At 35.6% G+C, this 13187-nt stretch overlaps 1 long non-coding RNA gene across 1 annotated transcript in view; it reads left to right on the top strand.

Moving 5' to 3' along the window:
- Window positions 1–13187, top strand: part of LOC125671806 (uncharacterized) — a 26137-nt gene extending 12950 nt beyond the window's left edge. The window contains exons 2-3 of the long non-coding RNA XR_007368747.2: window positions 195–217; window positions 12822–13187. This is a non-coding gene — a long non-coding RNA (uncharacterized LOC125671806). The remainder of the gene's footprint in view (window positions 1–194; window positions 218–12821) is intronic.

The following is a 13187-nucleotide window of genomic DNA, read 5'->3' as shown; positions in this document are numbered from 1 at the left end:
CATTTTAACAACGTAAAAGGTGTTTTTTGTTTACCGAGGCAGCTGCCTCGGTTGCCTCAATGGAAGCTACGCCACTGAAATAGCTCACTTGAGCTTTCAGCTCAGGTGAGCTAACAATATATCTTTTAAGATGTTTCAACATATATTTATCTTTCATTAATAAAAACTTCTTACTCTGCCCCTTCTCTTTTCAGTGGAATGAAATCTGGGTTGTAAGGTACGTGTTAGTTGCATTACTAGCCATTTTTTGTTGATTTTTAGCTTTCTGGAAATGTCATTTTGGAGTTTCAGACAGGCAATGAAATTAAACTTTAAAAGGAAAAAAAAATGTTAGAATTTCTGACTTTATTTTAAACTATGTACATGTATTTGGAATAAGTAAATACTTATAATGTTCAAGGGACATTATATGGAACGAGTGTGGGATTTTCATATCATTTTATATATACTTAGCTGTTTAATACCTTCCCATTGCATGTGTCATGGAAGGATGGTTGTATAGGACATCAGCTGCTGATTCACAATGGCCTTTCTTGTTTTGCCTTGGTATTTTGAGTTGCACTCCCTTTTCGTCTGAATTACGTTGGTTTCCATCTGTCTGAATATTGAAACTGTTGTCAGATTTCACATATGAGTTAAATGTAGATATTGTTGGAGACTATCATTTTCATAATTTTTTTTCCATTTAACAAGCCTCGAAAATCTTGTATGCAGTGGCTTTGTGTTACCACCATGATTTTGACCTTCAATTCTTATTGAATCTGTTAAATCTGGGTAGATCTACAGTTCACAGACAATGCACAGTGAAGAGTAATTCTTGGAGTAATACACTCATTAGTAGTATTTCAAGTTTTATATTTAAACATTAGTACCCAGTTGATACATGTGTGTTATCCCTAATGCAATATATAATATGCTTGATACATCAACAAGATGCAGTAAGAGTCGGTGCTAAAAGATATATCCACTTCAGCCTCATGTAGAATAAACAGATACATCATGTATAGAGATAAATATAAAGTTTATATGTTGAACTGTATCTGTAAATTACACTAAACTGAAATGTCAGAACAGCAGGAGGCAGTGCTAACGGATAGTATATTATTAATTAGTGTTATCACCTATTCTCATATAATGTGGACACTTTACTGATTAACCTGTCTCCTTGCCTTGAACATGTAGATAAAAGCACTCATACAAATAGCATTTTTCATCAAACTTTCACATGTTGTAATTAAAATTGTAGCTGTGGTCCGCATAGTTTTATAAATTTATTAACGACAACCACATGGATTTCGCCATGTCGCATTTTAGGGTACCATATAAGGCCATCTGCATATAATCACTTAACTTCACTTGAATATAAAATTTTTGATACAAATAATTTGAGGAAATGACCGGCTTTTATTCTGAATTAAATGCAGAATTGTTTTGACATTAACGATTACTGATGAACATATGTCTCCAAGAACGATGCAATCTACGTTCCCAGCATTTCAATCGAGATGGTTTGGGATAAAATGTTCATCGTATTTTAACCTGAAATGATATAAATTACACAAATCAAACCCATATTTTATAACTATAAAACACATATTGAAGATAATTCTTCTTAACGGTCGGATTTTCGAGCGTACAGATAAGAATGTAATCTACGTGATCGCTCTGCAACAAAACCATTTAATAACTAAAAGTAAATCTGTTTATTGTTTCACTTTGTCGACAGTGATGAAAAAAATTTATGAATAATATAACATATCGATGATAGAAAATAAGAATTCTCTGAAGAAAATGCTCATATGTAATCTACGTGATGTAATCTACGTTCCGTGTGTTTTGTAATTTCCATCGTGTTGGGCAAAATGGTGGTAGTAAAACAAATCAGAGCACTCTGCCGGATCTTTTAGACTGGTTTAGTCTTGATATTATACTACTTACTGAATTTCCGAATAGAAAAAAAAAAGAGAACCAACAAGCATTTCTTGAATAAAGGTCACCTAATAAACATATTGACAACCAAAGAATACAAAACAGCACATACGAACAATTGATGAAAACAAGATGTGTCCGAGGTAAAGGGAAAAGAACATGTCTATATCTTGATAATAACACTTTAAAAACATCAAATCACTATTTGTCTGTAAGTTTAAGATGTCTTGTGTGAGTTTTCTATAGATCGTTTGAATATATTCAGTGTGATTGGTCGATAACGTAGATTACAAAAAATAGTTTACAGCGGAAAAGATTTGGGGTGTTTGAATCATTTGAACGTAAATTCGCAAATGTTAGTTCACTTTCTATGAGGGTTACGATTTGTTTGACACTATTATTTGAATATTTGTTAAAAACTTTGCAAATCTAAGAAAGTAAAGCCTGTTTAGATTTGATAATGTAGATTACAACATTTCATAACGTAGATTACATAGATATCGCATCGTCTATTTCAAAGATCTCACAACTTCACTATTGTTTTGTAAGGACATTCACAAAGCACAGAAGTGAATATCAAACACAACATCATGCATCAAAAATGTTCTTAGAGTTAAAACTTATGACATCAGATCAAAAGTAATTCAAAATGGCGTTTGAAGCTTTGATGTTCTTTTCATTTTAGTTAATTTCGTACGTTACAATTTTTATTAAATATGTTGTGTATTTGAACGCTTGTTATAATAACTTAAGGTGTCATAAAATTCAATACCATAAGTGATACAAATTCTGATAAATTTAATACAATAACATCTGTGATACTAGTACGTATCAATGTGACAAACATATAATGCCATTATTTTATATGCTACGTATTTGTTGTTGTTGTCTGAATAAAGAATATAAATAGAAATAAGTAAAATCGTCCGTTTGCTAATTATTGATTTCAATGTTAGGTATGCTTACTTGCTATTATCTATTCAAAAATAAATATTACACAAGGAACTACACCTGACTTATAAAAATGAAACAAAAAATTAAGATAATGCTGCCAGCTTGCTACAGTAGTTGAATCTGCTGTTCATTCAAGTTACATTACAAAGATTGTGAAATATTGACGATTTGTAATTTACGTTATCTCCTTTTTGATCACTATCGTAACACTATCATTTAGAATAGTATGTGATATTTTGTTTATTACATAACTATGTAAGTCGATCTATCATTTATATGTAACATTTCAGAAAATTTTCTCCTTCTCTTTACAGTGATAGAGTTAAAAAAAATCTTTAATCTGAAACAATTGCTCTGTAGAATAAGGAATTGTTTGATTATTCTAGAGATGATATAAAATTTTCTTTACTAATTTTACAATTTGTATATCAAAGACTTTCGTACATTGTAAACTCTCAAAATCAAGTAATTTTTTTAATGTAACAATAGATCTATATTGAATTAGATGTTTTGCTAAACTGTGTAGATAACGTAGATTACAAACTGAAAATGGACAGATCTATTCCACTGAGCATTATTTTTTAAATGATTTGTGATTGAGTGTTAAATTTTTGAAATTTTATGCTATGAATGTTCTTCTTTCATAACCTATCGTTCAAAAAAGTATTCTAAAACCTTTTTTTTTTTTTTTTTTTTTTTTTATATAATTCTTCAGAAAAAAGTGTCCACATTATATGAGAATTGGTGTTTAAATGTTAATTAATCCACTTCTACCCAATTCAGAGTGAGTAACAACATGCTCAGTCCAACAACAACATAGATGTGATCAGTCGACAGAGAATGCTTACTCCTCCTAGGCACCTGATCCCACCTCTGGCGTGTCCAGGGGTCTGTGTTTGCCCAACTATCTATTTTGTATTTCTTATAGGAGTTATGAGATTGATCACTGCCCAGATAGCAAGACAACGTTGCGCCACTGTTGGTAGTCCTATGTTGGCCCACGGTCATTTTGCTCATCAGCCCAACGCTGGTCCAACATGTTGGCATACTGTTGGGCCAATGTAGGTATAATTGTAAGTCAACTTACAGCCAATATTGGTAGTTGGTTGTTTTGGTTGACCCCTTGTTGAAATGATGGCATTATTGTTGGGCCAACGTAGATAATATTGTAAGCCAACTAACAGCCGACGAATAGACTGGTTGGTTATAGGTTGACCCAATGTTGGCCCTTCATTGTTTGAAAGGGTGGGTTGGATATTGGCGGTTATTGACCTAAAGCTTCTTTTTTGTTGGTCAATATTGTTGGCTATACTAGTAATTTACATTTATCAAACCAAATTGAATGAATACTTGTTGAAAATACATTTGTAAATTATACTTTAATATATTGACTTTTCACATGATTGTTTGAAAAAAGTACAATGCACATTTTGACCTGCATTCATTATTAATGCATACATTTAGAAAGAAAACATTACAAATGATTCGCTGTAAAATGATTTTTTATATGAATTAAATTGTCAAAAGTTACAACAAAGGTTTGAAATAGATGATGGTAGACATTTCTGAAAAATAATGATTTAAAAGTTTTTAATCCTGGCTCACTTCCTCACTGTCACTCTGCTGCCCTTTCCACTCGTTCTTTTTCCTCCCATTGTCTCGATCTTTGGCGATTTCATTGTCAGTTACACCACTACAGATTTTTTTTATCCTGACAGCCTCTGATTGAAAATACAAATAATTTGGTATTGAAAACAAAGCAAATACTGGTACAGAATCCAAAACAGAATTGAAAACAGCAGAGCAACAACCAAATAATACAGGCACCTAGCATTGGAAGGGGAGTTACTTATATTTACATTAACTTCCAAGTGCCATTGATCATAAAGATAACCGACATAATGTAGATTCAAGTTTGTTCAAATCATGGCCCTGGGGGGGGGGGGGGGGTAGGATGGGACCACAAAGGGGGATCAATGTTTCACATACAAATATATACGGAAAAACTTTAAACATTTTCTTCTCAAGAACCACTAAGCCAGAAAAGCTGAAATTTACATGAAAGCTTCCTGACATAATTCAGATTCAAGTTTGTTCAAATCATGGGCCCCGGGGGTTGGATGATGCCACAATAGGGGATCAAATTTTTACATACAAATATATAGGAAAAATCTTCCTCTCAAGAACCACTGAGCCTTAAAAGCTGATTTGTGCAAGAAAACTTTCTGACATAGTGCAGATTCAAGTTTGTTCAAATCATGGCCGGGGGGGGGGGGGGGGGGGGTTAGGATGGGGCCACAGAGGGGGATCAAAGTTTTACATACAAATATCTACGGAAAAACTTTTAAAATCTTCTTCTCAAGAACTGCTATGCCAGGAAAGCTGAGATTTACATGAAAGCTTCCTGACATAATGCAGATTGAAGTTTGTTCAAATCATGGGCCCCAGGGGTTGGATGGTGCCACAATAGGGGATCAAAGTTTTTTACATACAAATATACAGTGTATATAGGAAAAATCTTCCTCTCAAGAACCACTGAGCCAGAAAAGCTGATTTGTACATGAAAACTTTCTGACATGTTGCAGATTCAAATTTGTTCAAATCATGGGCCCCGGGGATGGATGGGGCCACAAAGGGGAATCAAAGTTTTACATACAAATATATAGGAAAACTCTTCTCAAAAACCATTGAGGCAGGAAAGCTGAGATTTACATGAAAGCTTTCAGACATAATGCAGATTCAAGTTTGTTCAAATCATTGCCCCAGATTCAAGTTTGTTCAAATCATGGGCCCCAGAGGTTGGATGGTGCCACAATAGGGGATCAAAGTTTTACATACAAATATATAGGAAAAATCTTCCTCTCAAGAACCACTGAGCCAGAAAAGCTGATTTGTACATGAAAACTTTCTGACTTAGTGCAGATTCAAGTTTGTTCAAATCATGACCCCCGGGGGTAGGGTTTGGGATCAAAGTTTTACATACAAATATATAGGGAAAAACTTTAAAAATCATCTTCTCAAGAACCACTAAGCCAGAAAAGCTGAGATTTACGTGAAAGCTTTCTGACATAATGCATATTCAAGATTGTTCAAATCATGGGTCCCGGGGGTTGGATTGTTGCCACAATAGGGGATCAATGTTTTACATACAAATATATAGGAAAAATCTTCTCAAGAACCACTGAGCCAGAAAAGCTGAGATTTACATGAAAGCTTCCTGACATAATGCAGGCTCAAGTTTGTTCCAATCATGGGCCCTGGGGGTTGGATAGTGCCACAATAGGCGATCAAAGTTTTACATACAAATATAAAGGAAAAATCTTCCTCTCAAGAACCACTGAGGCAGAAAAGCTGATTTGTACATGAAAACTTTCTGACATGTGCAGATTCAAGTTTGTTCAAATCATGGCCCTGTGGGGTAAGATGGGGCCACAAAGGGGGATCAAAGTTTTACATACAAATATATAGGAAAAATCTTCCTCTCAAGAACCACTGAGCCAGAAAAGCTGATTTGTACATGAAAACTTTCTGACATGTTGCAGATTCAAGTTTGTTCAAATCATGGCCCCCGGGGGTAGGATGGGGGATCAGAGTTTTACATACAGATATATAGGGGAAAAAATTTAAAAATCTTCTTCTCAAGAACCATTAAGCCAGAAAAGCTGAGATTTACATGAAAGCTTCCTGACATAATGCAGATTCAAGTTTGTTCAAATCATGGGCCCCGGGAGTTGGATAGTGCCACAATAGGGGATTCAAGTTTTACATACAAATATTTAGGGAAAATCTTCCTCTCAAGAACCACTGAGCCAGAAAAGCTTATTTGTAGATGAAAACTTTCTGACATAGTGCAGATTCAAGTTCTAATCATGAACCCCGGGGGTAGGATGAGGGATCAAAGTTTTACATACAAATATATAGGGAAAACTTTAAAAATCTTCTTCTCAAGAACCACTAAGCCAGAAAAACTGAGATTTACATGAAAGCTTCATGACATAACGCAGATGGAGCAACATTCGAGAAGATTAAGTCGTACAATTTATGATTCTTGGAGATCTCTTTAAAAAAAAGAGAAAAAAAGATAGAGTTATCTCTCTTTCGGTATCAGATCGACACCACAAGTCGAGGTTTTGTGATTAGGTGGCAGGGGACAGTTTTCAGGCCCGTAGGAAGCAATTTCACTTTGGGGGGGGGCACCTCACAGCACACCAAAGTAATTTACGATAAAAAAGTGATATTGACAAAACCATTAGTAAAAAGATAACTGCATAAATATGTGCAAGCATTGAGGTGTACGTCATGTACATATATCTAATTATGTACATGTACATAGAATCTAATTAGTTTCCCAGAAAACCCCTCAACTTTAATTTTAAGTTTTGTTTGGGTTTTTTTTTTTTTTGGAGGGGGGTGTTAAGGATGTTTTTATTATCCTTTTTTGTTTTTGTTTATATCTTTATCATTTTGTTATCAATCATTTCTGAGTCATAAGGTACATTTGTATTTAGTACTCGGTAAACTTTTCAAAAATCGCCAGTCTGTGTTCACTTTCACTTACGAACTCCTCAACTATTTTTTCTGGATTCAGTTCATCAGTCTCATTTTTATGAACATGCAATAAAAGCAAATTGTTTATTCGTATTTGGCTCATTGTTGATCTCAGTGATGTTTTCAATCTTTTCAAGGCGCTGAATGAGCTCTCACTGCATGGTAGCGTTAGTTGCAGGAAGTACCAAAATTAGTTAGAGAATTTTGAGGATCTCGGCAAACAGACTTTTTTCATTTGAATGTCTGAAAAATTCAACCACACTTGGTACTCTGGCGTAAAATCTTTTGGCAAAACAGTCTTTAACATTATAAGATCCTTTCGCTTCAAATCTCTATCATATAGGGTCGTGACAAAATTGAATTCTTCTTCAAACGTTTGACCTGTGCAAGCCTTAATTACGAGGTTTTCAAGATTAACATAAGCTTTGTAACCTGGTTGATCAAATCTAGATTTTATGCCAGCTAAAAGCAGATCTAATGTCTCGTAGAAATCTTTCCTATAGATATCTGCACACGATGAAAAAGTATGTGCTGCTGTCCCATCATCAAGTTTATGAGGGATTTTGTGTTTTCTAGGAAGAACAAGATCATCGGTGTTCATCTATTTTGCTTTTTCAACAACTTCCTCGTAAAACTGACTGAAGATTGTCTCATCTCGGAGACTTTGCAAAGCACTCATTGTCGTTGATGCCAATTTTCGACCATCACTCGCCGAGAGATTTGGAGCCTGTAGAGCCCTTGCCAAATTATCACTATAACGTAAAAGTTTTTCACTCAGTAAACACCCAAAGAAATCAAACCTGCACATATAAGCAGCCGCTCCCCTAATTCTGTTTCTCATTTCTACCTCACGCACGTATTGGAGGCTTTCATCCCAAACATTTCTTAGAATTTCATAGTTTGACAAAATGCTCAAAAATGTGTCGGCTTTTATTGTCCATCTTGTGGGACACAAAACCCTTATTCCCGCTGACGTTTTCTCTAGATTTTGGGCATTTTTTAATGTATTGAAAATCATCTCCCTTCTTGGAGATTCTTTAATCAACTTTGTTATATCCTTTGCAATGTCCAGGGTGTCTCTAAGCAACTTCCATCCCTTAATAGAATCACTGCAAGCTAAGTTAAGAGCATGACCATAACAGTGTATGTAAAGGGCTCTGGGTTCAAGTGCATGAATTTGTGTTGCAACACCTGTCTTTGAACCAGCCATAGAAGCAGCCATGTCATAACACTGGCCTCGTACTTTGTTGATAGGCAGATCGAACCTCAAAAGGGCATCTTTAATTGTTAGGGTTATTGAATTAGCCCCAATGTCAGAAAGACAATACATCCCTAATAAATCTTCATGAGCGGTAAAATTTTGATCACCCATTGAATGTATAAAACAAGTTGCTCTTTGTTGGAAATATCTCGTGTTTCGTCTGCCATTATTGAAAAGAATTCAGACGATTTGATGAACGGAACAATTTGTCGCAAAACCTGCAACCCCATCATCTGAAAAATTTCATTTTGTATATCTGGAGCAACATACTTATTTGTCTTGCGTTGTAGTCATTCCTGAAGCTGGGGATCGCGTTTAACCTCTAGCATGAGAAGTTGATTGAAGTTCGAGTTTTTCTCGTCTTTGTCACCCCGAAGAGCAATTCCTTGTCGAGCAAGAAACTTCAAATATTTGTGATTTTAAGCAAATTCTCTCTGTTAGACTTCTTCTCGACTTCGTGCGTCTTTGAAAGACATTCTCCAACATCTTTAACCTCCTCCTTTATCGTAAACTCCCTTTCCATTGCCTCTTTATGGCAATCACTTTTCTCGTGTGCGGCGAATTTTGTGGTTGCTTTTTTCCAGTTTTTAAAACCACTTGATATAAAAGCTTTTTCTTTCTTGTGACAACTGAGAGTCTTCTTCTGAAATGATTTTATGCAAGGAAAACAGAATACAACATCTTTGATTTCTACATAATGTAACCAAGACCACCGATCAAACCAGGAGGCATTGAAAGATCTCATCTTTTTACCAAACTTTTTTGCTGGAAAGAAAATATTCCGTGGCTGATTTGGGGTACTACCGATCTCTGGTGTATGCCATTTTTCATGTACAAACTGGGCCTTTTGAACTGGTATTTCTGAGATATCATCTTCTTCTTCTGAAGAAGAAGAAGAATCAATAAAGGAAGCAACCTTAACATGTTTGTCTGTTTCTTTGTTTGCAGTTTCCCCCAATTTACCTGTTTCAATAGACTCCTCATTTGTGTTAGACTCCAAGAGTGGGGAAGGACTATCTTGTGATTGTTTTGGTTCAAATGAGCGGTGAGGTTCAGAATTCTCAAAGAATAACCTCGAACGCTTTGAAAAAGGTTCCTTATGCTTGTGAATACAGGCAACAAAATGATTGGGTGTCCAACCATCTATTTTTGTAGCAATTGTTTGAGTCCACATGATGTGGATATCATCCTGATATTCTTTAGCATCAGCACGGTCAAGAGGAATAATAAGCTGATTATGATCTTGTCTGTATACAACAGGGTTTTGCACCTCGGGGAAAATCGACATGATTGGTTTCTGCAAAAACGTTAGAAGCTACGAACATATGTAAAAGGCTTGAATAGCAACCGTTCCGGGTTGTTTTTATTATTTCCTTTTGTAACGAAGCAATCAAATCACCAGTAATTAAACACTCTTCTGACAGGGAACTTTCAAAGACATATTGAAGTGAACTTTTGTTTGTGGACATGGTCACAAAAGTGTTTTCATTCGTGTAGCGCTTCAGGTTTGAAACAAGTTCAAACACAATTCGTACCTTCAATTCCTTAAAATTGTCCTCATGTCCAAACACAAAAAAGAGATAGTTCTGAATAAACAATTCCGATCACCATATATCTGAATCGGGATAAGCTCAGAAGGAGCATCATTTGGATAAAGCTCTGAGGAAACGGCATCTTTTCGAATATTCGAAGTTGGTATATTAGGTATGCTTGTTGGAAGAGGATATTTCTTAAAAATTTCCCTTTGAGTCTAACAAGAAAACTTAGTGCTCCCCATCCCTTTTTTCCTGCATTCCTTGCTTCTTCGTGCACTTTTTCGAAAAATGCCTTTCTTTCGTCCGTCTGGGCATACATTGTGAAATATAATCAAAGTTAAAACTGTGCGGAAGGTTGATCTTACACTGATACGATAGTGTCTACTTTCGGACCAAGAATGAAACAGGTCTTGACAGCCTGAAACTTCACAAGCTTTGAAAAAATTGTTACACGTCATGACCTACGTCACATTGGGGATGTTACGTCACTGATAAATATACTTCACACATTGTCGGGTTTACCTTTATCATAAAAACTGTGATGATAAAAAAGTCAACAATTCATCATATTAGCTTTGCAAAAAGATTTTAAATATATACAAACGTTGAACTGGTATTACGGCAGTTGGGCATAGACATTTTTGTATCAAGACGAAGTTTCTTATGAACAAGTTATCTAATGAATTATTAGACCTTGAAAGTTAGTCAAGGTCACACATATTAGATACCTTTTGATCAGTCGTCCCTTGCGAAATTTTTTCACTCGTATGAGTCGTCAACAAATACCGGTAAAGGACTTTAAACGACACTAGTGCCGGACACTTGGCAAAGGAATAGTCACTACATATCATAGGTTTGACGCCAGATGGGAACGAGAACCGAACCATTACCTCATGATTACGACCTTTTTATTGAATGAAATGAACTTTCTGCTTAAAAATAATTATACATTACACTATATGTGAATTTTACTATATGAATTTTTTTTTGGGGGGACGACCTTCCGTGCCCCCGGTTCCTACGGCCATGAGATTTTATGCACCGGAGATCGAAGATCGGGGGGGGGGGGGGGGCATATTGTTTTGGTCCTGTCTGTCATTCTGTCTGAAAGTTTAACCTTGCTAATAACTTTTGAACAGTAAGTGCTAGAGCTTTGATAATTCACGCGAGTATTCCTTGTGACAAAACCTTTCCGTGGATTCAAACATTTTGACCCTGTGACCTTGACCTTGGAGTTTGACCTACTTTTAAAAAATTGACATTGGTCATGACTTCTAAATGGTAAATATTAGAGCTTTCATCTTGCACATTTCTTGTGATAAGATCTTTCTACTGGTACCAAGATATTTGTCCTTGTGACCGTGGCCGACTTAGGAATTGGCCATTATCGGGGACATTTGTGTTTCACAAACACGTCTTGTTTTGGTTCTGAAGCATGTAGGTAGGGGGTACCCAGTAGGGGGTTTACTTAGTCAGATTATTACAGATTAATGAAAAATCATATTCCCCTTTTATGTCAATACTTGTATTTCATATCGGTGTAATAAATAAATTATGACCCTAAATTACATGTAATCTATACATACTGGTGCTGGTGCATAAAACATGCTCTGAGCAGGAGCCCCTTTCTTGCTTAGATTTTTATCATTTGGGCTAATGCGCACTACCCACACCATCACAGTACCAAGCATGGGGATTTAGACACTGTGCACAATCAAGAACCCTGTCTGCCCGTCTTAAAAATCTACCTTTCATATGGGGCCCTCCTCCTTCCCTATCAGCTACATACCTTTTGCTGCACCATGCATGCTTTCACAGGAATTTCTTTAGCAACTGACCACGTATCCTAGTTTCGTATTTGCACCCATCTATATGCTAGGAATCATGGTGACACCTACATGTTGTATATCAACATTTTTATTAAGCACTCAGCTAAATTTGACATGTATCCTAAAATTATTCTATAGAAGAAAATCATTAAAAATCTTCTCAAGAACCAATAGGCTAGGGAAGTAGAATTTTACATGGAAGCTTCCTGTCATAGTATAGTGCAGATTCAAGTTTTGTGAAAACCATGGCCCCTTGGTGTAGGATGAGGCCACAATAAGGGAATAAAGCTTTACATACAAATATATTGAGAAAATCTTTGAAAATGGGCCAAGGTGACTCAGGTGATCGATTTGGCCTTTGGGCCTCTAGTCTTTTCTTCCTTATCTCTCACTTTGAAGCGAGCATGGACCTTCATTTGAACTTTGAATCTCCTTCACCTAAGGATGATTTGTGCCAAGTTTAATTGAAATTGGTCCAGTGATTCCGGAAAAGAAGATGAAAATGTAAAAAGTTAATGACGACAACAGACGCCGGCGAAATTTTGAACAGAAAATGAGCAATTAAAATAATTCAAATTATCACTAGTTTTATGTATCATTGAAATGAAAATATCTCAATAATTCGAATAACCAAAAACCTGTTAGTGTTGTTCTAAGTACACTGGTGAAGTTCTTCAATAATGAATTGAATTTGTGATATTGATCGATAAATGATATGAATCAATTGACTCATCATTTTTTTTTTTTTACTTTTTTCGGCAGCAGTCGGGGACGGGTCCATGAATTGTCAGAAGTTAGGGGAGGCAACTTCACGAGGCAAGTGGTCTGGGGGTCGCCTTAAGGCCCCCAGTGGTGGGGACCATGGGGCGAAGCTATCGGATTTTATAGATTTTGTTGAGCTTGAAATAAGCCTCCTATGTAGTCATTTTTACTATTTTCTGTTATTTTCAATGACTTAAAATTAATACAATTACACAGATTTTAGGTGGGTTCTTTTTTAAAGGAACAATAACATATTATTTCTCTCTATAAAGGTAACAATAGATTAAAAAATCTTGTCATTTTTTTCTCCGAGAGTAGAAGAAAAAAAAAGATTGCTTTATTTATCGTTCATTTTTTTTTTTTATTAAC

Source organism: Ostrea edulis, chromosome 4 (assembly GCF_947568905.1).
Source record: "Ostrea edulis chromosome 4, xbOstEdul1.1, whole genome shotgun sequence".
In the NCBI taxonomy this organism is placed as follows: domain Eukaryota; kingdom Metazoa; phylum Mollusca; class Bivalvia; order Ostreida; family Ostreidae; genus Ostrea; species Ostrea edulis.
This window is presented reverse-complemented; position numbering and strand designations above follow the sequence as displayed.